This window comes from Taeniopygia guttata, chromosome 4A (assembly GCF_048771995.1).
Source record: "Taeniopygia guttata chromosome 4A, bTaeGut7.mat, whole genome shotgun sequence".
Classification (NCBI taxonomy): domain Eukaryota; kingdom Metazoa; phylum Chordata; class Aves; order Passeriformes; family Estrildidae; genus Taeniopygia; species Taeniopygia guttata.
Genome location: NC_133029.1, coordinates 19,183,846 through 19,211,598, shown reverse-complemented (window position 1 = coordinate 19,211,598; position 27,753 = coordinate 19,183,846). Strand labels below are relative to the sequence as shown.

The 27,753-nt window shown below is 40.1% G+C and overlaps 1 protein-coding gene across 14 annotated transcripts in view; it reads right to left on the bottom strand.

Annotated features, from left to right (window-relative positions):
- HTR2C (5-hydroxytryptamine receptor 2C) overlaps positions 1-27,753 on the bottom strand; it is a 257,321-nt gene that overhangs the window by 116,390 nt on the left and 113,178 nt on the right. For 2 of the 14 annotated variants that reach the window (XM_072929316.1, XM_072929320.1), the window contains exon 2: positions 22,294-22,433. The exons of the other annotated variants lie outside the window; for them this stretch is intronic. The gene's annotated coding sequence lies outside the window, so the exon portion shown is untranslated. The remainder of the gene's footprint in view (positions 1-22,293; positions 22,434-27,753) is intronic. 14 annotated transcript variants of the gene reach the window in all.

The following is a 27,753-nucleotide window of genomic DNA, read 5'->3' as shown; positions in this document are numbered from 1 at the left end:
TTAATGGTTTTAAGCATATCTACTCCAGTATTTGTGCTATTTTCAGGATCTCCTGGGTGCACAGTGAAAAATTAAATCATTTCCAAAGTCACTTTGCATGGTACTATATGTCAACCGGGCCAGTTCAGATGCCTTAACAAAATCTGCTCTTTAGTACTCTGTATTACCTTTTGTCTCTGCTATGAATTTGGTAGGCTGGCACAGGAATGTCCCACTTGATCTCAGATATTGTTGTATTCCTATCTCCTTATTGCTATTTGTCCTGCTACTACAGTTTCTTTCACCAACATGCTGTCAACTGCACACCTACACTCAACAACTCCCAAAACAAAGGAATTTTGAGTTACAGGTGAGGAGGGAAAATGTCCTTTTGCAATCAGAGTCTCTCTCTCTCTGAAGTTTCTGAAACAGATTTATTCTGTTGATTTCTGTTGCATCAAAGCAAACAGCCACATTAATAGTAAAAGGGTTTTAAAATCATGGGGATTCAGGGTTAGAAAGAAAATTAAGCTTAGTAGGTGTCATGGTTTGACGCTGGCACAATGCCAGGGCCCCATGAAAATACAACCTACCAATCAAATGCTGTGAAATGCGATCAAGAACAGAGCAAAGCAGGCCAAACTTAATAACAAAGGAAAAACTTTATTACACTACTACTACTACTACTATAAAAGGAAAAGAAAGGAAAGGAAAAAAAAACCACACAAAATTGAAAATGAAAACCTTCCAAAACATTCCTCCTCCCACCACCCAACTCCACCAAACCACAGCGAGACCCATTTGGATCCTTAATCAAGTTTTCACCCTTTAATATAATCAATACTGAGTCCATCGGGGAAGAGAGGAGTCCCCCTTGCACCACAGACCCCCAGGAAACACAGCTGCCACCTCTTGTGTTTCCATGTCACATGTGGCACTGCCCAGACACACCGGCCAGTGTGACACTCTCCTCTCCATGTCACAGTGCTCTCACCACCGTGCATGGACAGAGACTGCTTATAGGGCCCCTTTAAGGATGCTTTGCCAAGGACCACCAGGAACAACAGTCCAGTGTCGCATTTCGGGACTAGAGTCCCCCCCATTTTCCCCTGGGGCCGAGGGTCCAAGGACAGAGATTTCCTTCTCTTCTTCTCTGAAGACGGAGGGCATCCTCACACCCTCCTCAGCTCTCTCTGTCCATTCTAAAACTGGTAGTTGCTGAAGAAGTCTCTTGGCTCACCAGTGCATCCCCCTAAAATGCAGTCCCTCTTGAAAGAAGGAGTGGTTCAGTCTATGGTAAACAAGCAGAGTCCAGCCAAAAGGCACTCCATCATCTCCCCCCAACCTTCTTCTCTGAACATCTGAGGTTTCAGGCTGTCTCTCTTTCCTTCAAATTGAGGAGGAGTAATATTTCATAAAGACTTCATTTCACAGGAAAGGGTTAAAATTCCCAGACTCCCTGGACAGCTGAAATCTCAGCCCAGGACTCCGTCTCCAGTCTCCCACGCTGGGCATCTTCCCCCCCCTTCTCCTTCTCCTCTGTGGCAAACTCCCAGGTGTCTGCTGGCTCTCTATTTCTTTTCCCTCTAGCTTAGGGGAGGGGGAACAAAGACATCCCAGATGTTCTCCACCCTTCTGTCCGCAGGAGCTGACCCAGCCGGTTCCGATCCTTCACCCTCTGGCCTACCTCTGCAGGCCGCATGGCTCCCCTCCCCCACCAGCCCGGGCTGGGTGGGGGAGGTCCGTACCTTGCGATGACCGGAACCAAAGAAGAACGAGTCCTCCTGGGAATTCCAGTTTTAACCCCTCTGTGTTCTCAGAGGCGTGTCCACCTTCAATTGGTCACCTTAAGTGTCAGTATCCAAACCTGACCCCTGACTGGATTGACCTCTTCCTTCCAAAAAAAAAATTCTCTTCCCGTGTCAAACCATGGCAGTAGGCCCTGAAAAAAAATACCCTGGGTACATGTAGGCCTTGTACCTTGCTAGAACTTCACCTGTAGCAGTTCATGTAGCTAGTACATGTTAAATTATATAATTGTTAGATATGATGATTTTTTAGTAATTAAATATAATTACTGTTTAATCGTAAGAATAATCATGAGAAACTGTGGTCAGGGGCCTAAGAAAGATCACGAGAAACTCATGCTTGAATAAAGTCAATGTATACAATAGAACAATACAAGTTTAATAATTAATATGTTAGGTATATAATGCTAGAATATAAAATATGTTCAGCTCGAAAGCCATGTCGGAGTCAGATTGGGGTCAGTACCCCTTATTCCCAGAGTTCTCAATAAAAGCACCTGCATGGACTCATATCCCGTGATTATGTGTTTCCGAACACTAACATTTTGGCGACCCAGGTGGGACCCTGCGAGCGCTGCTGAGGACCCCGCGACCCGATCACGCTCCGGCCGGCACCGAGGGATTCTTGGGGAGCGCATCAGCGCCGCAACCCTCCGCCGCTCACAACGTCCCCTGGAGAGAGGTAAGGTGCTTTTAATTTGGTGTGGAACCTGCCGATAAGACACAGCGAAAGCTATGCTCGGTTGGGTTAAAGGAATTCCTGTGGTATTGCCGAGGCACTGTCCATTAGATATCGCAAAAGTGTTGCAGGTTCTGTATTCTGTGGTGTTTTGTGGCTGTAATATGGAGAAGCTTAAAGGTCTCTTGGGCGGCAATGCCTCCATAACCACGTTCTTCTCCTTTAGGGTGCTTATTAGCACATTGGAAACGGTAATTTTGTGCAAGACTTACATAGGGATAAGTTAATTGATTACATGGTGGCCAGATTATGTCTTGAAAGGTAGTGAAAAGTAGCCACCACATGGAAATTTGCAACATAACACTATTTTGCAATTGATGTTGTTTTGTAAGCGCGAAGGAAAATGGGATGAGGTTCCGTATATTGATTCATTTTTCTACTTGCGAGATAAGCCAGAATGGCAGGTTGAATGTGGATTGATGGTAGTTAAGGCATCTACAAGTGATAAGTGTGAGGTTTGTGTGAAGGAGACATGTTGTTTAGAATGTCTTGAGAAAGAAAGAAAGAAAGTCTGAGTCAGAGGAATGATACAGATGTTGATTTACAGGTAGCCCCCACAAGACCAAGAGAACCTAACCCTATCCTGCCTGCCCCTACCCCTACTTTATCACCTGCTTCACCCAATCCTATTTTGTCTAGTCCTATTTCACCCACTCAACCCCTCTCTCCCTATCCTCCTCTTCCATCATCACCTGATCCCTCTTCCCCTGGAGATTATCTAAATTTAACTGTGATACATAGAAGGGGGAGGATGAAAGTGAAGGAGATAGCGATAGTGGAGATGAAAGATGTCATGGGGTGACGTTATGATACTGTTATCCCCAATCATGTGTTCTGTTTATGTTTGATATTATGTTCTGTGCTTTCAGAACTGACTCTGAAAGTGAAGGCTTGTTTTGCCTTGCTATCAGCTAGTTCACCTCTCCACATGGTCTGTTGTCTAGAAGAGGCTAGTGCTGGCTGGCTTGCTTTTGCTTTGCTTGCTGGCTTGCTCACTTGCTTTGCTTGTTTGCTTCTGCTTTTGCCTTTGCCTTTGCTTGTTAGTTAGTTTAGCTAAGCAGTCCAATTCTTTCCCTGGACTGTTTTTGTTTCCTTTCCCTTTCCTGAATATCTCTCCAACCTGCTCCGGACTGGGACCTGGGAAACACCGAGGAACACCAGAAGCCTGCATTTTTTGATCTGCAGCAGCCATCCCCAGTGCCCAGAGCAATCCCCAGTGCCCAGAGCAATCCCCAGTGCCCAGACCCGGGCGATCATTCCCAAGAGAGACTTTCTGGATTTGTCATCTCTTCAGAGTGGTGAAAGAGTTTTGTTGTCATCTGGTGTTGTTCTTTTTTTTTTTTTTTTTTTTTTTTGGTGCTGGGGAATGTTTTGTTTGTTAAATAAACAGGGTTTTTTTCCACTTCTCTCTGAAAAAATTGTTCCCAAACCAGGTGGGTGGGGAGGGGCCATGGGGGTTTGTTTTCTGGGGGCTCCTTTCAGAGGATTTCTCCCAAATTTGCCCTAAACTAGGACAGAGGTTCACCAACCCCCATCAAGCCGAGTGCCACATTACCAGGTGACTCTTGATTATCAGGTCTATAAGAATTTATGTTGTAGGGTATTACAAGAAAGATTATAAGGTCAGATCTGCAATGCTTCCATAAAGCAAAAAGCTCACAGAAATGTTCTTTAATAGTACTTGCTAGGATGCGCAGTTCCAGAAACTTATAACTCTTTGGACAAAATGCAGTGCAAGTTACAAAGGGAACATTCTCCAAGCGCTTCAAAACCTTGACAAACTATTTAATGATGCAACCTTATTAGGGTAATAGTAAAGATACTTTTCTGTCAGGAAAATATCCCAAATTCTTGTTTAAAAATGTATGTTTATAAAAATACATGTCTACTCTAAGGAAAGTATCTAAAATAAATTTTGTTTTGATGGTTAGAAAAAGAGGACAAAAGAAGGGCCAGGTTTCCCTCTTACTTAAGCTTGTGACTGGTCTTTTTGGTGTCCAAGTGTGTCATCTAAAACCTGTTGTTCTCCTTCACATCTACCAGTCCTTGAGTGCCAACTTCACTCTTCAGGTGAAAAATCTGGATTTAAAAATCGTCTTCAGCCTAGAAGGAAAATTAAAAAGGCCAGTGCCAGGACTAGAAAGGGGTAAACAGAAGTCTTTCTCTCAATAACCTTATTAGTCTTGGTTTTGTCCCCATGGCAGTGGTAACCCTCAGTGTATCATCTTCCAGTCATGCAATTCAATGAACACTTTGTGCCCTACACAGGCCTTAGCAGCTCACTTCACCAGATGCACAACCCTGAGGCAGTAAAATGACTCTTACTTGGACAGCTTCCCATATTAGTATGCAACTTAATAATCAAATCCCATCCATGCTATTTTGATGTTTGTGTAAAATCACATTCCATGACTTCCACAATTGGAGAAGGGAAGATTCTTTAATTAGACAATATAAAAATGAAAACATGAAGGATGAGATCCTCTAGCCTTGGCCATAATCAAAAATTTGACTGATTAGCCCTTGAGAGAGCTCAGCTGGTCATGCCCTGCTTGCAGCAGGCTGTACCAGAGATCTCCAGAGGTCCTCTCTTGTGTAAGCTTATGGGTCCAAGAGCTTGGACTTTATTGATTCTGGCTTTAAATCCAAGTATACTCTAAACTTGCTAGGGATGTAGTTTCCCACTCCAGGTAGTAAAGCAGAGCTTTCCTACCTACAACTCATGCAGAGAGCTTTCCTCTCCTCACTGCAAAGCCAGCTCCTGTGCCAGCCCATCCAGTCTGACAGCACTACCTGCTTCCTACCCTAGAGCTCAGAAGCTGGAGAGTTAAGATGACCACCTATTCCAAGTTTACGAATCATCAGAACCTTGAGTGACAAATGTGAGAAATGCCTGGCAGCTGCAATTTCCCACCAACTCACCAGACCAAAAAAAAAAAAAAAAAAAAAAAAGCGTCATTTGAAATTTTATTTTTTCCAAAGTTGAAAAGAGAGAAAACAAAAAAATATCATTGACACAGAAAAACAACAAAAAAATCCTCCTCCAGAGCTAAAGCCACTACCTCTGAGCCCTCTCTCTCTGTGGTAAGTGAAAGCTGCTGCTACGAAGGTAAAACAGGATTTCTTTGTGAGGGTGCCAGTGGCCTGTAAATATAATGGTGGCCTGTATATATACTGGTTTTGCCTGTAAATATACTGCTGGCCGATTACCACAATCCATCCTTCAAAATACCTGTTTCTGCTGCAGCCTCCCAAATATAACAGGTAAAATTTATGTATCATGTACAAAATATTAAATGTATGATCATCTCATTAGATTCTTCATTAGTAATTTGCCAGACATGTGACACAAAACTAGATGATGGTCTGGTGAAGCTGACAAGTGAAGACTCTGTGTGGCAGCACCTCCCTTTCCCAGCCTTGGCTATACAGATTCCTCCTGGGAACCCTTCCCAGATGGGCTGGAGACACAGCAACTCAACTCAGGGCTGATCATTGGCAGCTGTATGAATGCCTGAGTGTGGCCTGCAGGGAAGTGAAAAGATAAAGTTACATTTAAAAAACATCAACATTAGCAGAGGCTAAGGGCACATATACCATTACCACAGCTCAGGTGATGTGTAAAACTAATCATGTACCTGAAACCTTATGTATTTACATTGCAGTAATGATACCCATCTGTCCAAAATCCCCTGGAATCAATGCAAACTCTGGCTTTGAATGCAGACACTTTTGTGTCTGCATTCAATGCCTTATGTTTCCTGCTACAGCCACATTGTTTACTTTGATTAATGATCACTTTGTGTACTATTAGCTGAGCAAGCAAAGAGTGATGCTGAGCATCTGAAATAAGACCAGGGAGATATTAAAGCCCTACAGCACAATCAAATTGTCTCACAGCTCCCTGCCCTCTCCTTTCCAGATCCTTTTTAACCAGCTATGAACTACAGGACTTATTTCCTAAGAACTATCCAAAAGGTCCCATCTTACTACTGAAATAAAAATATTTAGGGCTCTACTGGATTGTTATGAATAGCCTTCTCCAGCTTTTCAATTTCTTTCAGGCTAGGAAAGCTAGCAGCAATGTGGACCAGTTAGCCAAAATGAACATTTAGTTTACTGAACAGAGTACTGTAGATAAATTGTCATCTATTGTTTGGAGAATCTCAAAAGAAAATGGGAGACTAAATGTTCCCATGGTACCAAGAAGAAATAGCCTAAAAAAGGTATGCAATTCTAGTACTACCTACCTATATTTAGTTTAATTCACAGGTATAGTGGTTTGGCCTGATGATTCATGAAACCCTCATGGTGAGTGCCCCGTAGTCCTTGCAATACATGGTGAGATTCTTACACTCTCAGTGAAAATTTTCAATGATCTTGTTGTCCCCTTTCAGTTTATTTAAATACCATATACAGTGGTTATTCCCTTCTTCTTTCCCGATTCAAAAACTATCAGGAAGCATGTTTCTGTAGAAGAGTTTTCATCAGAAAGGAAAAAATGTTTAAGAATATGTGTTCCCTAAATCAGCAGATCAGATAAATGCAATGGATATTTATGAAACATGCCAGAAAGATCAGCAATCAGGCTTTTCTTCTAGAGGAAAAAATAATAATGCAATGAAAGCTTTATCTTTAGTCAGAGCCAGGAGTGGACTTACAGCTGTCCTTGGTCACAGTCTAGGCTTTTTCCACCCCTGCACACACTGGATGACTTTGCCCAATGAAGCTTTCTGATGGCTTGGAGTTTTAGGCAAAATCCCCAACCATTTCTTACTACAGCATTTACAGATAAAAGAGGTTAGCTGCCCTTTTGCTACCAAGGGAAGAAGAGGCCTAGTAGGGTTCAAGCTTTTTCAACCTCTATCAAGAAAAGCTGCCAAAATCATGCTGATCACAGCAGCTCCCTGGCTCCTTCTATTGGCAGCACATGAAGTGCTGAGAAAAAAACAGACCAAACAAACCAAAACAAAGCAAACAACCCAAACACGTGAACAAAACCATTTGCAGAAGTTTTAGCAGTTCTCTGAAACCCAGGGACCTGGCTGTGTGTGCTTCAAGATCTGATCTGATCTCTATCATTCACCACAGGGGTTGGTTTCACCAAGCAGATCTCCAGCAGCTCTCCCTGCTCCCCTTTTCCTGAGCATTCAGAGCTCTGAAGACACAGTGACAGAAGAGAGAGAGCCAAAAGTTGTCCAGAGACCAATGCAGAAGGTTCCTGCATTGCATGCATCACTGCCTGCTGCTACAATGCAGAGACAAGGTGTTCATAGCCATTTTCCACTCTGTCATTTGCTGCTGTTTCAGGAGCCTGAAAGGCTGGGGTCACAAGCAAGTGCTTCCCAAAGCACCTTTGAGAGGAAAATACAGAGCCTGCAGCTTTAATTTACAGCTACTTTGAATCAATTCTAAAAATCTCTCCATAAAAAACCCCAACATTTTCATATTTCAGAGATAGATCTCAGCTTTTAAGATATCAGGGTGATTTGAAGGACTACCAAAATGCAGAGCCTACAGACATGTACTTTGTTCAGAACTGCTAAACCTGGCTCATAGTTTGGACAAAAATAACCCTGTTTTAAAAAACTGCCAGAATATATGGATCAGAAATCTTTCTGTTTTTAGAAACCTAGCATTTTGTTAAGGTGAAGAACTCTCAATGTTCTATTTTAAGTTTCCAGAAAAGCAAGCTCTGGAATTCTTCATAAATATCATCCTTTTATTCACAAGGGAAGTATTCTCCTTTTATCCTCTTGTAATTCAGAAAGAGGAAGGCATTTAGAACATTTTCCCCAAAATAGCATTTCCCTGGTTATCTAGATCAGAGGTCTGCCTACAAAAGTGATAATGAAATTGCAGAAATATTTCAGTAGAAGCTCAGCTCCAATAAATTACGTGACTACTTCAAATAGATGTTATGCATTAAACTAAAGTTCTCAATCTTATTTTAGCATAACACCATATTCCTAGCATACTTTATCTCCTCGTTATATATTAAACATCCAGTTTAAATGAAGATATAAAGGAAAATTATTGCAGGACTTAGTTATTCTTGTACAAAGCAAAATGCAGAAGATAAAGTTCCTAGAAAGCAAAATGCTGATAAGAAAGCTAAGAACAGGGGACATTTTGCTAATTTATTTTTAATCTGGGTTTGATCTTTTTTGCTTTTATGTCCCTTGAGTCCCCTCACATGTAGATCGTTATATATGCTCTTCCCATTCTGAGGCAAAAGTTTGGCCCTTGGGAAGGGGATGGGTGCTGATTTCTCCAGTTCTTCACCTTGCAAACATGAACAGATTTCAAAGGAAAGTATTGCTAGTTCTCCTTCCAAAGAAGAAATTCTAGATATAAGGAGAAAATCCTCATGCACAGGATCAAACCTGAACAATTGCCTTTAAACCCCACTTTGAAAACTGTCTGAAAGGTCAGAGTGGCAGGGCAGTTCAAGCTGTGAAAGTCTGTGAGCAAACCATGAGTCAGGCGTGAACAGGGCAGATCCGAACAAATTCCAAATGCAAGAACGGAAAATACAAAGTCAAAAAACACTAAATGAAATGAAAAAGAGAGTGTTTCCCAGTGAGCTTCACAAATCAGCATGCACCAGGGAGGTGATATTCCCATCCAGAGCATATGGAGGTGGCCTTGTTTTGAGAATTGTCATATTTCTTCTGGCAGCGGTCATACCACACAGGGCTCTGAGTTTTAATGCGTCTATTTGCCATAAAGGCTTCAGCACTACCTACTGCCTTTCTTCCTCACTGAACAGCCCTATGAAACCTGATATCCCTTTCCACCACCTCTTTTACACCACATATATTCATGGTCTGTGCACGCTTCTCAAAACTTCATGGAAATGTGCTAAAAAAGTTGCATATTTCCAAAACTTTGGAAATATGCAACTTAAGGCATGCATTGAGAGCTTTTAAAAATAATATAATTAAATCTAAACAGCAGAGAAAATCTAAGGTCACAAAGGTTAAGTAGCAATTAGCAATGAATATTTTGTTACCAAATTTAGCTTTTTTCCCCCTGCTTGCAAAATATGTAGGAGTAGAATAAATAGCATTACTTACTAATTTCTACACAAAATATTTGATACAATGGTATTTTCAAACCTTAGGTGAAAATATGCTGCATACAAGCTTTTAGGCATGCATTCCTGCCATGATTTTGTTACCAATGAAATGCAATACCAATCAGTACAACACAGGACTCCTTCCCAAATATAATTAAATGATTATATGTTGAAAACATAGTCACAAAATATGACTATTGGGAATCAAGTTGATTTTACATAAATGTGCCTGCTACAAAAAATACATATCTCTAGACAGTGAATTTTAAAATAGTTTTTCCTTTAATATTCCTAAAGAAATGGCAGTACTTTAGACATGTATTGTCAATATACATATCAAAAGCCTGTGCTTGCTGAGTGCTTGAGAGTAATAGTTTTCAAAACAGACAGATTATAATTACCAGACTGCTGATTTGCTTCATCTAGCAAAAGTCAGTGGGAAAAGACACAGTTCTGCTTCCAGGGTTTCCCTCTGGGGAGCATGGACAGTTCAGTTTTGTTCAGCTTCTGGAGGCTCTGGCAGGGATCCCCCACTGCCTTCAGATGGGGAAACACAGATACCTCTTTTCCATGGCTCCTGGACAGGCACAGCCAAGGAAATCCTGCTGTGTGTGAACTGGAAAGCCCAGAATTTACACAGGTTATGGGGTCTGTGGGTGGGATTCAGACAATCATTGCCCTTAAAACTGACCAGGAAAGAGAGGTGGACAAGAGCTCCTCATGGCATCAGACAGCTTGTGCTCAACACATCCCATCTTCCCTCTGCTGACATCCTCTAAACTAACAAAGTCAGTGGATAAAACTTATTCAAGGCCTGTGAATTGGGGTTCCTTAAACAAGTTTTCTAATCAATTCCAAATCATGGAAGTTTTTTAAAAAATAGGGTTCAATCTAGTTCAGACCAAAATCCAAGAAAAAGAAAGAAATCAGACAGGGGAACAAGTGAAACCCCCCAAAACCAAAATCCAAAAAAAACCCACAATGCACAATCCTGCTATTTGGCCTACTTCATGCTTATGCTTAAATTTAGTATCTAAGAAATTCATATTCAACCCACATTTAAACTATGCCGGTATTTTTAACAGCTCTTCTTTGCATAAGCAACAATGTTCAGTTGTTTGAAAGACACTTGGAGCTCAAAATGCATTTGCTGAGTTTTGTTCATACTAAGTTTATTTAGCTTGTTGCACAGCACTGGGCTTCTCCCAAATATAAGAGCATGTGAACAGCCAGGAACAATATTCCTGTTCTCTGTCACCACCCTGTGAGCTCCCACAGCAGCAGCACGCATCCCCTTGACAAGATTTGTCATTCTGAGCTGGAAATTCTGGAAATGACCCTCATCATGCTTTATGGCTACATGAAAACAAACATTCTGAAGACATAAACCCACAATCGTCCTTCTCTCCAAGTGAACACTCAAAGCAGAAGAATTGCATGGATTCTGGCTCAGAGCTCTGCTCCAGAATGCTGACCTTCACTTACAATGGCCAAACTAAAACCATGACATCATTATGTATGTGTAAATGCTCACTTATTTTCAAGCTTCTAAATAGCCCTATAACTATCATACTTTTAAGAAGGTTTCATAAAAAGTAATCAAAACCTTTCTCTCCTCTGGCACCACAGAATGCAGTTTCTCCTCCTAAAACATCAACATGCTTTTGCTTTTTCCTTTGTCAAAATGCTGGTCATAAAGAAACTCCTGAGCATCAGCTCAGAGAAACTCTCAAAAAAAAAAAAAAAAAAAAAAAAAAAAAAAAAAAAAAAAGGAACAATTGAACAATTGTAAACCTCCAGACTTCAGGCCTTTGAAGCATTCTAATTTGCCCAGAGCATTTTTGATTCCCTGTGCCCCAGTGCTGTGACATTGATGGCACATGTGGACCTGCTGCAGACTGCCTATCCTGAAGAATAAAACACTTCAACTTTCTCCATCCAGACCTCTAGAAACTTCTTCACTATTCTTGTTAGCTTCACCATCACACCTTGGCTGTTGTAAACACTTTAATTTGATGCGGTCTGACATTACTTTGTGCTTTGTTCTGCTCTGACTTGCTACAAAGGATTTAGAAGGGTGTCTGATAAAGCATTATTATATTTATCTGTTTTTATGCAAAGAGAAACAGCAAATTTCCTTTTTGATGCACTGGAATTAAAGTCAACGTGATCATAAGAATATGTAAACATAGTAAAATCTCTGATGAATAATTCAGGATCTCAGGAGTGAAACACTGAAGGAGACAGTTTCAGATGACTGTGTTGACAGGCTCTGATGTCCAATATGTTCAGTGCAATAGAGAATGAGTTGCAAAGCCCATGAATGTAATTTTTCTAATTCATTTACTTCTCAGTAATAATAAATGGCATCATGTTTTCATTTAAATTCCATATTGGAGAGACTGGAACACTCATGCTAGAAATGAAAAGTGCATCACAATGACGTCAGTACCCAGATGCAGGAATGAGTCAGTCGTGTGCTTCTAACTGAGACAGCGTTTAGAGGTGTTAAGAAAAAATATCCCAATATGACCACAATATTTACAATAAGAAATCACATGTGAGTTAATACCACACATGAGTTTTCTCCTCTGCTGGCAAGTTCAGGTTGGTATGATATGATCTCTCTAATGACTTTAAGGTATGTGCAGGGCTCTGGCCAGGCTGCCCACCCATCTGTAAACTCCAGTAAATAATTCCTGACTTTGTTTACATGCAGTCTTTTATCTCCCCCAGGCTAAGATTTCATAAAGTCAAAACAGCTTGCTTGGATCTCAAAGATTTGAAGTGCTGGCCCACTGACTGATTTTACAGAGACCAAGTTGAAAGCGTTACAAACACTAACAGAAAGCATTCATGTTAAGTTTTTTTTTTTGTGCCAAACAAACCATTAAAAGTTTTTCTCCCTCCCACAAGATGCTCAGTAGTCAAGCACATGGAATCAAAGCATCATTTTAAATAATTCATCATTTATATAATCATGCAGAGGTCTATTGAGCACAATTAACCTCCACTGCTGAATCTCTCAGAAAAAAAAAAAAAAAAACCACCAAAACTTCCACTATTGCACTTCTAATTAGTAAATAGCAGATTTCTCTAATTGCTAGAGAAACAAAGCTCACCTGTCATAGCAGCAACCCTACAGGTTGGCAGCACAAGTGAAAGCAGGCAGCACAACAGCACTGAACAGACCTGAAAGAGCTGCTTTCACAAAGTGGACACATCACACATCCCTTTATCACCTGTCTCAAAGCTGTTCCTCAGGTGGGGACAGCTCACAAGCTGCTGAGAACTCAGACCTGTCAGCTCCCTCATTTTCCTTCTTGGCCTTTCCCTGCAAGAACAAAGCAGAGCTATAAAATGAGGGGTGTTGCCCAACTGCCTCCAGTGCTCCCCAGTGGTTGCTCAGGCAGAATAAACCTGTTCCCTCTGCAGATGCAGTCAGAGATTGCCACTGGGCTGCCCAGGACCCAAGGACCATCAGGCACTTTATTGGGGTGGTGTTCCCAATATTCCCATTGCTATGGTTGCATCATAGCAAATAACCCTTTTTCTAAGGAGAAAATCAAGCTCCTTGCCCCCTTCTTAACACTGTGAACTTCTCCCAGTCAACCCAGACTCATTCTGGTAACTTCTGACACACAGGAGCATTTTTCTGCATACAGACTCTGAGGCTGAGTTGGCTGGCAACATGAGAGCTGGTTTGCAAAGTTCCAGCTCTCCTTTGGCTCTAAGTCTAATGCAAGCAGAAAATGTGTCACAAATCCCAAAGCTGAAGCACAGCTTTAGAGAGTGGTGCAAGATGGAAGTCTGTCCTGGCTGGATTTTTAAAGGCTTTTTGCCAATCAATGCAATATTAAGAGGTAGACATTTGCAGCTGAAAGCCCTGGAAGGATCTGAAGGTCTGGCTTGGCAACTGTCCACATCAGTGCCCCATGAGAAATATTTTAAACTTAGCCTTTCATGCATAGAGCTGTCTTTCCAACACTGCAAAATTTAACTGCATCACAGCTGTAGGATAAAACTAATTAATGTTTTGACCATAAAGCCATAACTTTGACTAAGATATAAGATTTAAAATTACCTTTTGTAGGAGCTTATTATCAAAATGTTAGGTGCAATCAATAAAATTACTTTTTGGTATAACCCAGTATACATTATTTATTTGCACTGTTGTTCCATAATTATAATTAATACAAAACGACTCCTCAAATTCACATTCTGACACTAGTTCATCACAGATAACAAATCTATACACAGCTTCCACCCTGTTAGATATTTAGCATATTTTTAAAAGTAGTTTCATGATCCTTAAACAAGCCAGTGAATCATGGTCCTTCATATAGATTCTTACTTGTTTCCTGTGTGTAGATAGATAGATAGATAGATAGATAGATAGATAGATAGATAGATAGATATTTACATACACACAGAGAATTGACCAATGCTTTCTATCTGCCCATTAAAATGTTTTACAAATTTGAAAACTTCACATCAGGTGAAATGCTTGAATATTTGACAAGTGACAGAAAATAAGCCAGTTTCTACTTCCTTTCAGCTGGTGTAGTTTATTTTATTGGATTACAGTTATTAGGAGCTGGGAGAGGGAAGTGGGCAGCAGCAGGGGGATTAGGTTTCGTTGCTCAGCTGACAATGTAACTTACTCATTTTGGCATGTACTTCAATGCCTATTTTTACTCAGCCCATGGCTCCACTCTCTCCAAGATGTGCTTGCACCCACACACCACTTGTGCACTGTACAAGTCACACTCCTTATGTAATGGCTTTGGATTGGGTGCCCAGGCTGGTGCCAGAGCATGTGGAAAGGGGAGCAGGCTGGCAGAAAGGAGCCAGCTGGAGGCTGGGACATGGGGCAGGAGGAGCAGGTTGGGAGGCTCCCAGCTGGAGGGCTGCTCGTGGTTTTGGAGATCCTCAGCAAAAGCAAGGATGAAAAGAATGAGCATGCCCAACACAACCTTGAGAGCACAGATCAAAACTAGCCAGTCTGGTAGGCAAGGATTTACAGCATGAAAATCACTTTAGCTTCATTTGAAATGGCCAGTGGAATTTTTCAAATTTTTTTTCTCTTTTTTTTTAATCCCTCTGTGACAACACCATACCATGGTGTAAGTAATATATTGCTATTCTTCTATACTTTGGAACCACTGACTTTTGCTCCCTACACATAAGTTTAAAATTAAAGGGAATCTCTTCTTTTCCCTATCATTTAAAAGCTATAATTACAAAGCAGATATTTCAAACTTCAGTCAGTCACATGTCTTGCTCCCTCACATTATCTAAAAAAAGATCAATTTAGAAGAGAAATGGAAACTGAAGTCAAGCCAGTCAATGAAGGGTTTTGGCAAAACTATATGCTGCTATTTGCTCATGTGAAAATCCTAACAGGAAGTTAAAACTAGCTTAACAAACCATTTTACATTGTGAAACTATTTTCTTGAGTATATCATATATTTCATATAACCACTTAAAATTTATTTTTCCTTTCTTGTACATAGATTAACAAACACAATTATATCTCTTTTTAGAAATTTTCATCAATTACAGTCTAGAGATCTTAAACAGTTCATACAAAAATGACAAAATATTTAAATTACCTGTATTTGTCCTGATGCATTACTGATATAAGAAATGGGAAGGGGGTGGGGGGGAAACCTGTATACCAGTATAGAAAAATACAGAAATATGTTAACCACCAAACTTACATATCTTATAAAAGTACACAGAGCAGTAGAACTGAAAAAACTCAGGACCTCAAAGGCTGTAGGCTGACTCTTATCCCTGTTCCCTTGCCCTGCTCTCTGCTCAGCAGCTCAACATCAACTTCTTTGCTCAAGTCCATTACATGACTTCTAAAGGATTTGTACAGAACCAATGAGATGCACGGTTGTGTTGTCCACAATTACTTTGCAAATTACTGCCAAATAGATTTAGCGCTGAATACATTTCAGAGGAAGGTCAGTTAAACATGCTAAAATATTACGATTAAATGATATAATAATTGAGATACCAAGTACAACAGACAAGCTTTCAAGACTCTCCAGAAGGAAACCAGGAGGCTTTGCTGTGCTGTCTAGGGAGACAAATACATAAAATAGCTAATAATAGTAAAGCAGAGTCATTGAGTAATTCAAAAGATATAGTGGTTTTCCTTCCTACAGAGATTAAAATTATACAACAAAAATAAAATACTGACAGACTAATTCCATCATCATCATTATTATTAGCCTGTACAATTTATGCAAATGTTAACAAGGGTTTTCAAGACAGTTCAATGATAAATCACATGCAGATGACAGATCGGTTCAGTTTAGCATCTGAATTTACATTTTAGCTAAACAGAACAGTTTAAATATTAATTAAAATATACAAATGGATTTTCACAAACTGGCCTTTTCCCCCTATAGATCTACAGAGTTATTTCAGCAGATTTCTTTCTAAAAAGACATGAGATGGCTGATAGGAAAGTGAATGAGCCTGGCAAAGTAAATCTTCCTCTTCATGCTCTGCTTTTCCCTGGCCCATGGACAGACTGTGAACATGGCAGGACTCTAGAAACAACCCACAGCCCAGTGGGAGCCTGTAGAGTACAAAAATATATGATTTTTGTAGTTCTTTACTTAATCTCAACAACTATAAATTGAAAAAATGTCTGGGTTTTTGAAGCCCTGTGGTGCAGTGCCAATATCCTCCAGGTCTTTTTTCTATTTCTGAAGAAATCACAATATCTTCTATAGAGTCTAGACACAATTTTCTCAATGTAAGCTCTAATTAGACACCAATATTGTTGTTTCCAGAACAGACACCTGTTGTCGACGAAACAACACTGTGCATCTGGAACAATTTAATATATTATTTAAATAGGATTTTAGTTCTAGATAAATATAAAGTCAATTTCAATTCTACAGATACAAACTTAAGTCCAGTACTATGGATGTAGAAAATCTGTCTGCCTCGGGCAAACAGAAATGCTGAAATGTTTTGTCATTTGTCCTAGATTGCAAGGCATGTTCTATTCGCCATCTGTTAGAGGTGTGGCAGTGGTCTTCTGTTAAGTGGTCAGTTTTCTTTATCTCTTCCACAAACCAATCCTCCCTCCAGGGAGACATCTGCTGTTAATGGGCCATTGAATGCCACTGCATGACTGATAAAAGTTACAGCATGCCGTTGTGAGACGCTCTGCCCAGCGGGAGGAGCCAAGCATTTCTACCTGGATATAATCTGAGTTTTTGGGAAACCAGATGGAGCTTTTCCACTGGATTCCCAGAGGAACAGCTGGGTCTTTAGACTAGACCTTCAGAGGAAGACTACACCCTTATACAGGACCACTGCTCCAACAGAACCACATCTGCCACTCCAGGAGGACTGCAGCCACTCCAATTTGGACTGCTACCAACATGCTGGCCAGAGGGGTGTCAGGTAGTGTTCTGACTCTGTCAGTGGTTTTTCTTTTGTATTATTGCATGGATTTTGGGGTTTTCTCCCCTTTCCCTAATAAATTGTATTTCTGACTTGGAGTCTCTCACTGGTTTTGCTTTCAAACCAGAACATTATTTCATTAGAGCTCCCTTGGAATAACATTAGTTTTCCCTGCATTCATAAAGCACACTGTAAGTCTGGAAGGTAGGCTGTGAAAAGAACAAAATATTACCTCAGAATGAAATCAATTACTTCAGCATTGTTGATTATGATGGCATGGAAAGACATCATTCATTCAGCCAGAAGAAAAGATTGATTGGAAGGGAAGTAACCAACTAACTGTGGCAACACTCAAAATGGAAACACACCAAAAAAAATGTGATGTATTTTCGTGGTGCCTTAGGAAATCAAGAGATATCTGCTCGAGTTGTGCTTCAGGACCTGTGATATCTATTGGCACATTCCCCAAGGAATCCTCCACAGCAGCACAATGTTACAGTCACGTGCAATTGCTGCACTGAAGTTTCTTTTTTCCATAAGGTGACTACAGTTGTTTTCCTACCATTAATTGCAAGGCTTCATAGTGTGAATGACATCACAGTACTAAATCTTTCTTCTTACTCTAACTGCACAAAGGAATAAAATTAGGATTCTGCATGGTGGCACACACACAGTCTCCATCTACAGGTAATAAAAGCAACAAATCCAGTAAATTGACATCACTGTTTTGCCAAGCAAAAATGAAACGCATCATCACCTCCCTAAAAAATAAACCTATTAAGTCTTGAAAGTCAGTGCTGTATTTATATAAAAAGTGATCTAAGTATTAATCTTCACAGACAGTATGAACTTGAGATAAAGGATTATGAATTTCAATGGTTATGCTACTGGTACTTAGTAGTAGTTTAAAAATATTCTGTATGTTTGCTGAATGCTTTTACATCATTGCAAAAGAAGTGTTGTATTACAGCTTATTACTGTGTCCTGAGCTTAAACTGTACCTTTCACACAGTTGCCCCACTCCAAATATTAATTTGTTTCGCTGTCTTTTTAGCAACAACCAGAGTGAGGGAAAAAAGTACAAATAAACAAGAAATGTCCTACTGTGCATTTCAGACAGACGAAGGGAAAAGTGATCTTAAACAAGATTTCTGACCTGTTGGAAAGCAAATATTATTCATACATTGATGTCCAGTGGGGAGCTGGGACCATATCATGGGCATGGAGATCCAGGCAAGCAGTGAGAATTGAATTGAACTGAAAATAGCAGCAGACAAACAAAAAATCAAAATCAATGGTTAGAGGTTGGGGGGGGGGGGAAGGGGATGTGGGGGAGGGGGGGAGGAAAATACCAAAGAAGAAAACAATCCACAGAGAGCACACAGGATAAGAGGAAAGACTGGGAAAACATAATTTAGGAGGGCACAAGAAGCACAGAGAAACCCTTCTTAGGGTAAGGAAGGCCATGCACAAGACTCCCCTGAGAAAGGGATCTTTGGTCATGGAGATATCTACAGTGATTTTATAATGTATAATTCAGATCGGAAAGATGAACACAGTTGTAAAAAAGCCAAAACAAATCACCAAACTCAAGGTGTTGATCTGGAAAAAGCATATATTAAATGTTCTGCTCTCACCACTGAGCCAGGACAGTTCAGTTTAGTGACTACAAAAGCACAGACATTGTAAAAAAAGAAGAGAGATTCTGAATTTGAGCTTTGCTTTCCTCCAGAATGCAAAGTTTTCCTAGGACAACAGATGCTTGCTAAAATTATTGTTTTTGTAGCTGCACTAATTTTCTCTCAGATTTGCATTCACATTATTTAATATTTATGGAAGAAAGAAGAATGACATCTTTAAGAAGAGAAAAACAAAACAAATTCCAGGAATTTATTATCATAGTCTATTAACATAGACATATCTCAAGAGCAAAGCAAGAAGAAGGCCTAAGGGAGGCACTTCATGATCTCAATTTTCAGGCTCAGTTTCCATTTGCAGGAGCTTGTTTGGAAAAGCTTTTATGAAAAGTATTAGACAGAGAAAGGAAGATTTGCTCATTAGTAATTCCTGCTGAAGCTGCATAAACCATAAATTTATAATGGCAATGTTTTCTGCTTCCACAGATATGACAAATATATAGCTTGTAATTACAAAAATGAGATATAACTAATGACACAGTTGAGTTTTATATAATGACATGGTTTCTTAGAAAGCATAATTACAGGATCAAGGGTGAATTTGAGGCCATTTCAGTGCCACTGCTTTTTTAATGGCATCATTTTCCCATTCATTGATATAATAAAAAACATTTTAGTTAAGACCTGGTAAAAATTCAAGTTGAGCTTTTTATGAAAAAAAATTTCTGAAAATCCTTCTCCATAGTCCTGAACAAGGGTGCAGTGCCAGTAAAAGAAGTGGAATGTGCAGAAAGTGCAGTGCCTGCCAAGGTGGAGAAATTACATTGCAAATCCAACGGAAAACAAGGCTGAGAGCTGCAAAACAGAACTACCAAAATCTACCAAATCATTTACCAAAATCATTTTTCAGCCCCACTGAGGTGCACTGGCACAGGAGCCCAAAGATTTTCAGCTGAGGTCAGGGCTGAAATCATGCCATATTCAACAGTTAAAATAACTTTAGTGGTGCAAATCCAAAATGCCCCTTAATCAGTTGCTAAAAAAGAGCAGTGAAGGCCAACCGTTTTGAAAACTTATGGCAAGTCTGAAGGATGACTGCGTTGTATAGTAAAGAGAAACAAGTGCAAAACAGAAACTGAGATTACACAGCATCTTCCTGGCTGCCTTTATAAACTCACAACTCTCAATGACGTTTTGGTTTGGGAGAAGTCCATCAGGACCACTTTGCACTCTGCATTGGACCATTACTACAAAGGCTGGTCTATCATTTTTCATAAGTAGAATTTATTTTTCCTCTTGGATGATGGGATGACTGCATATGGCAATTTATCTTCATCTGTAGAAACACCTCCTGACACTGTTCCATGACATGTCCTTTAAAAGATGGTTCTTTCCACTCTTCCATTATCTCTCTCAGCGCACATCAGTGCTGCTCCACAGGGCTCTCATCCTGCTGTTCTTACTCAGGCAGGACTCCAGTATGCCTCTAGGATTCCCATATGAGCACACTCACTGCACACAGGAGACATTTTATTCCTTTATTATTGAAAAACTAAGAGGGAAACAGTCTTCCCTTTCCCACTTTAGTGCACTGCATTCAAAAGCCACAAATATAATTAAGTGTTGGCTTCAAAGGCCTTCCTCTTAGATCCAGTCTCTTTCCCACTGTTCCTCTGGTATGGTGGAGGCTTATTTTATTTATTTTGTATATCAGGAATGTTTTTTAATACAAGGAACTGGACTAAATCATTACCTAAGTGAACCAGAGATGCTGCTAAACCTAAACTGTCCAGGGCAAGGGTCCTTTCCCTGTGCCTGATGGCAAAGTACTAAGGAAGGGTGCCCTGCTGGGTGGGAAATGGGTCTGAAAGCAAACCTGGGCTTTAGACAGAAGGAACCATTTTACCACAAGGCAGAACAAGCCAGCACGGCTGTAAAGGGCAGCCAGTGGTTTTCAGGTGTGTGAATACTAGTATACAAAGCTACTCATGATACCAAATTAGCTACTCCCTCTTGGAGCACCCAGCCTGGTTTACTGTCAGTTTATTCCTTTTTGTCATTTTGCATTCTGCTTTCTCTCTCTCCTTCTTACACAGACCCACTTTAACTCATAAGCTGGCTAAAGACAAGTGGGACAAGTTTTAGGAACTACAGCTTTAATGCTTGTGCCAAACTCTCCTCCCCAAGTTCCTCTTTATTATTTGCACAAATAGTTTCCAAATAGTCAGACGGTTTTGGTTCTATAAACATTAAATGAAAGTTTAATTAACTGATGAGAAGGGACACGAGTGGAAGAATTATGAAATGGAAATATTTTCTGTGAAGCACAGCTTCTGTTTGAAGAGTCTTATAAAAACAGTCACTTCCTAGGATCAAGATTTCTGCAGAACAGCTCCTTTGTGACCCATTGAGAAAGCACAAAGCTAGAAAATCCATTATAGTCGTCTTGCATGTGGTTCAATTCCCTGAATTTTCAAGCATAAATGAATCCTTAAGGGGCAAAAAGTAACCGACCTCACAAAAAAAAAAAAATCTAGAACTACTTTGGACAGATTATTTTCTATATTACTGGCATTTGCATAAATTTTTTGAAGACCACAGAATGTATGCTGGAGGGAAATACAGGAATAAGGTGTCTGCATTTTCCCTGCAGTTTATCAGTTTTATCACTTTGACCATACCATATTCTAAGCCAGTATCAGCATCATCAGCAACTTCTGCAGTACATCTGATTTTTTGCACGTCTTTTGAACTCATGGAAAAGTATCCACTGGTAACTGTATAGTCCCAACTATCACTCACTACCACTTCTAGAGATGTACTTTTAGACATCAATAACAGTGATGTACCTATAAAATAGATTCATGCTGGATATGCTGATTAACATCCCAGTCTGAGTCCCTACACAAAAACAAGTAGTCCAGAGGAGCTGGAACATCTACAAAACCAGAGCCAACACTGCTTTCCCTATTCACATTTAACACATTCAACCCATTCTAGGTGTTCTCTTACACCATCTTTTCATTTATTAGTCTAACAGTCTTTCACTGCACAATATTTTTGCCCGCATTTAGCCAATAGAGCTGTTATTATCACTTTGTCTACTTGCCCTCCCTGATGCTGAACATAATTCTTTAACTCTTGCTTTCTGTTAAATGTTGAGAGAACCCTCTCACAGACCAGAGGCACTTAATTCCAGTGTTCAGGCTTTCCTCTGGCCTCACCATCCACTCAGTTGATGTGCAATTTAATTTCTTGTTTCAGTCTTTATTTCCTAACAATCTCAAGCACCTTCCAACCAGCTCCCTATTTTCTAAAGATTATTATTTTGCCTATTCTAGGAGTAGATCCCATATGGTATTCATGATATACATATGTATATAATAAACATATTTATATATTAAAAAATATTATATGTACATATTTACTAATATACACATATAACACATATGTATATAATTTCACAAATGTGCCTAGAGTTCTCCAACAATTGTCCCCAGAAATACTGAAGTACTAACATCAGAACAGGTCTCTGAGATATCAGTCTCAGAAACACGTGACAGCACACAACTTGAAGAATCATGGAGAAAATGATTCTGCATCAAGTCTCACCTTTGATTGGATTTGAGGAAAAACAGTTCCCAAGTTTGGGAAGTAGACAGGATGGGAGCACAGATCCAGACATAGCTGTTCGATGTAGCCACACAGGGAAGGGGCACAACTAGGCTTCTTTCATGAGTAATCTCCCAGTCCTGCCACAAAGGAATAGGACAATGGAGATTCTTAAGATATTTTGTCAGTTGGAGATGGGGAGCACATCACACACAACCTGGTGGCAGCTGTGTTCCACACCCTGATAACCAGCTCTTGCTCTGACTTCTAAGGATGAAGCCCACAGTAACAAGGAAGATCATCTTTAAAAATAGGAGTGGAAGCCTCCAGCACAACTAACATGGGATAATTTCTTTAAATGTATTGCATTTGTTACAGCCTAAACATGCCAGGGGCATAACAAACTTCTCCCCAGCTGGAGTCAGATGAGCCCCAGGGATGTCTCTGCCAGGAACAGAATCCAGCAGTGTAGAGGTGCTGGGCAAATTCCAGTAGTGTGCAAGTACCAGAGTGGCAGAGGATAGACAAAAAGTAAGAGCATATAAATAAGGTAGATAAGTTAATCAAGTGCTTAGATCCAAGAATCAAGCCCAGATTTCCTCCAGTTTGATGAAAGATTATTATAAAAGGACTCCATTCCCAATTTCCAATAAATACACTTTATTAATAACAGTATTCTGAGAGCCACCTACAACACAGAGAGCTGAGCTGTGGGAAATGGAGACCTGGAGGAGGCTTCATTGCTTGTAATACTCTGCTCCCAGGCCTTGGTTTTCTCCTCATTAAACCCAACTACGGAAAAACTCAGTTCTGTTACTGTCAAGAGGAATTAAGGACAACTGAAAAACATAAAGGATAGGGACAGGGGGGAAAAAAAGTGCATTTGCAAGAAAAATATAATCCTGGTGTCTACTATAATAAACTGAGTAAAAATACATGGATCATCAGCACACGCTGCACCCTATCTCTGTATCTTTCTTCACGCACTCACATTGTAAATTTTTCTTTCCAGGCAGGTATGTGTGACAATTTAGAAGAGAGCTCAGCCCAAAAGAGGACCCAGCCCATTCATAAACACTCAGAACAACAGCTGGGGCCCTAGTGCATGGCTTATCTGGAAGGGTGAGAACCATTAATGGGAGCAAAAGCACAGGCCAAACCAACCTTTCCAGTGGCATTATCAGCCACTAAACTGCTGCCCCAGCACAGACACCAGCTGCAGCAGGTGGTTGCCATCACTTGGGTTTGATTTGAAAACTCACACCCTGCCAGAAATTCTCCAGAGAGCTGACTTCAATGGCTGGAATTAAAGCAACAAAACAGCCCAACCACCTACGAAACCCAAACACTGAGACCAATCCTACTGGCCCCAGAGGACTCCTCACCCATTTCTCTCATCTCAGCACAGTTTATCCCTGACCAGAAAACTGGGAATAAACATACTCGCACACCACTATGCAGGAAAGAGAGGAGCTGAGGAAAATTCAGTGTGCCCCAATGCATTCCAAACTGCAGGCACTGCAGATGGCTGCCATACAAAGAAGAGGTGAAACTCTTCCCCCTCTTCCTCCCATTCATTGACTCCTGTTCCAGCCCTTGGCTCAACCCAGCTTTGCCAACATTGCTCTCACAGGAGCCACGATGCAAATCAGGTATGGTTCACCCTGGAAATAACTTCTATTGCCTAACCCTATCTAAACTTTAACCCTCAGCAACACTAACAGGATAAACACATCCCTCATTTGAGGAATCAACACACTATGGCTCTTGGGGGGAGCTTATCCAAGGATTTATGTGAGGAAGATCATTGGTTATTTTTATTCAAATACTTCCTTTTTTCCCCCCAATATTAATACAGTTATTATTTTATTTGTTTTTCATGTTAGACTTAAAACAAAATACAGGTTTGGAAACCCAATGAGACCATGCTAAAAAATCCATTTTCAGCTGTGCTGCACTGCTAGAATTGCTGAGGTCCCTTCTTCTGTCACATACTGAGACTATTAATTCTCCACTCAATCATTCAATTTCCACTTTGATTTTATTATACTCAGATATGATGCAACTGGTATTTAACAATGCATTACCATTTCCAAGGGCAAATATTTTTCTGTAATCCCAGCGATGTCATTATTCTCTTTCTATTACACATACTTTAAATGTCAAAATCCATCTCCTAGAACTAATCAAATAGAAAACAAACCTAGCAGGAAAAAGTGAGATTAAAACTGGTATTCCAGATGAATTAAAACCATACATATCCTTATTTTAAAAAAACCTTTTCTATTATTTAATTCATTTTTTTCAGGTTTTGAAAAGATGTTCCACAGACAACATTTGGAAGACCAGGTTTATGACTGTCAGAGCTCTGTTGGAACTACCCACAATTTGGGGCAGTACATGCCACCTCAACAGTGAAGAAGAATTAACCTGTGTGTTATAAAAGAGAAACATACTGTCACCATCTCTGATATTAGCTTTTCACTCCAAACAGGCATCAGGAAAAGTAAAAGTACAAAGGAAATGTTAATGCAATGAATAATTATTTTATGAAAATGGAATATCAGATCTTTAAGCAGGAGAGTTACATTTCCATAAATTCATATCCCTATGCAGTTTGCAAGAAATACTTCTCTCCCATCAGTGTTTTACTGCTGGTATAGTTGGAGGCTGTAACTCGGGGTTGTATTAATCTTGCATAATGCACAAATAACTGAGTATCTTTAAATGCAGCTGTTTAATTTTATTTGATGCTGCAATAAAAAATTAATTTTACATTTGTAGAACAAAAATATTTTTGGGGTTTGGTTTTGGTGTGATTTCCTAACAGGAAGTCCTAAAGTAAAGCTTCTCTTCATGCTGATATAATTACCTTTCAAGTGTTCAGTGATTTTGCTTTATCTGTTTGGAAGTTTTAAAACTGTAAACAAGTTCAATACATAACTTATTTTTCAGGACTTTCAATCATTTCAGAAAACATTTCCCGCTGGGGCACAGCTCAGTTTCTGAAAAGGTGGACCAATACCATGGTTCCTTTCCTGGCTTGGCACGGACTGGATTGGATTTTCTGGATTTTCTGGACTGGATAAAATGAGCAAATTCCTCTGGGATTCCAAAGTTTCCGTGCAATTCAACACAGTGAAGTGTTCCTCTCTTTTTAGGATCTAGCTCCTTCAATAAGTGGAAACACATCAAGTCTTAAGATGTCTGGAGTCTACTTCTAGGCTACAGCTGCAATCTTTCACTCCCAACTTGATCTGGTCATTTACATTTCCAGTGAGACCCTGTGCATTGGTCTCCAAATGCTGAATAACAGCAGAGAGTGTTTCTGCCCAATTTACCTCTTCCTTGATTCAGATAAGAAATTTGATATATACTTGTCAGGTTCTTCATACTTGAAATCCATTTTGAACATTCATTGACAAAAAAGTAGATTAATTTTTCTAGGACATCACTGATAAAGCTACAGCTGTCTTGTTGGCAGAATAGCATTTAGTTCTGTGTTCACTACCAAGTTTAATACTGACTTGCTTTTCTAGAGCAGCAGTGGTGTCATATTTGGGTTCTCTCAGAAGGGCAAGAAAATGACACCCTCTGTAGTGTTAATTAAACTTACAGCAGCTCTGTAAATATCTGTTCCTCATCTTAACATGCAGACGGAGATGAGTTAAAGAGCTGACAGTGACTTCAAGCGGCTGTTTCCCTTTCCCCTGTTCTGAGGCAGGATAAAAAGCATATATCATCTGACTTTACTATAAGTCATCCAACTGGGTTTTAACCCACAGTAAATTAATCAGTGAAGTACATTTCATGATTTCCACAAGCAACCAGATCTAATGTTTCATGGTCTTTTTAGTTTGAGAGTATTTCCTAAGTCAAAATTCATTATTTACTTCTCTTATTTTCTGCAACAGCCAGATAGTAATTCATGAAAATTTTCTTCACAACAAACGTTTATATAGTGCAAAGTCACAGGAGCTCTTTTTAGTCTAAAAAACCCACAGTTCACTCAGCCTGTTCTCAGCAGTTACATATTCTCTCTCTTTCCTTCCACCCTTTGAACATTTCCATTTGTCTGCAGATTCCCAAAAGATGAAATATGAAATGTTCGTCTTCAGGATAACACCCAAACCTTTGCCATCACCACTCCAAGCTTTTTAGCAGCAACATGAGGCAGTTTATATATATATCTGCATAGCATTTACAATGTCAATGGACCTAAAAACGAAGGAGTTTTCAGTCTAATCAGTAAAGTCTCTGCTTAGGGGGCCCCATGCTGGGCAGTCGATACTTTTGGCATTGGCAGGTTCCCCACTTTGAGTTCCTGCTGCATTTACAGCTCCTTTTAATGCACACAAAATTTTCACAGCACTCCAAGCCCCACGAGCTACAATAGAGATCTTTATAGATATTCCCATAAGGTGAAGTGAATCCAATTACATCACTGCACCTTCTTCCTCAATAAATTTTAAGATACAGACTTGTAAGACCATCTACAGTACCACAAAAGAAATGTATACTTTTGTATATATATTCCAGAGCTCTGTTTAAAGTAGTCTTCCTCTTCAACCTGCACACACTAGCCCCAGGTGCCCATTTGCCACAGCTGTTTCCAAAGACAGTGTCCTAGGGTGATGTTATGGTGTTTGTATCTCCAGTCGTGTGTTCTGTTTATGTTTGATATTATGTTCTGTGCTTTCAGAACTGACTCTGAAAGTGAAGGTTTGTTTTGCCTTGTTATCATCTGGTTCACCTCCCCCCATGGTCTGCTGTCTAGGAGAGGCTAGTGCTGGCTGGCTGGCTTTGCTTTGCTTGCTGGCTTGCTGGGCTTGCTTGCTTTGCTTGCTTCTGCTTTTGCCTTTGCTTGTTTCTGCTTTTGCCTTTGCTTCCTAGTTAGTTTAGCTAAGCAGTCCAATTCTTTCCCTGGACTGTTGCTTTTTCCTTTCCTCTTCCTGAATACCATCCAACCTGCTCTGGACTGGGATCTGGGAAACACCAAGGAACACCAGGAGCCTGCATTTGGTGATCTGCAGCAGCCATCCCCAGTGCTGGAGAGCAATCCCCAGCGTCCAGACCCAGGCGACCACTCCCAGGAAAGACTTTCTGGATTTGTTCATCTCGTCAGAGTGGTGAAAGAGTTTTGTTGTCATCTGGTGTTGTTAATTTTTTTGTGCTGGGGAGTGCTCTGTTCATTGAATAAACAGGTTCTTTTCCACTTCTCTCAGAGAAAATTTTTTCCCGAACCAGGTGGGTGGGGAGAGGCTGCAGGGGTTTGTTTTCTGGGGGGTCCTTCCAGAGGGTTTTCACCAAATTTGCCCTAAACTAGGACAGACAGACACACATTCCTCAACTGCACAAAGTCAAGGAATTTTAGGTGAAAATAAAAAGGTGTTACAAATTTTACATTTCTTCAGTAGATGAGGAAGACAAACAGCTTTACTTGCTTCTCAGGAAAAGATG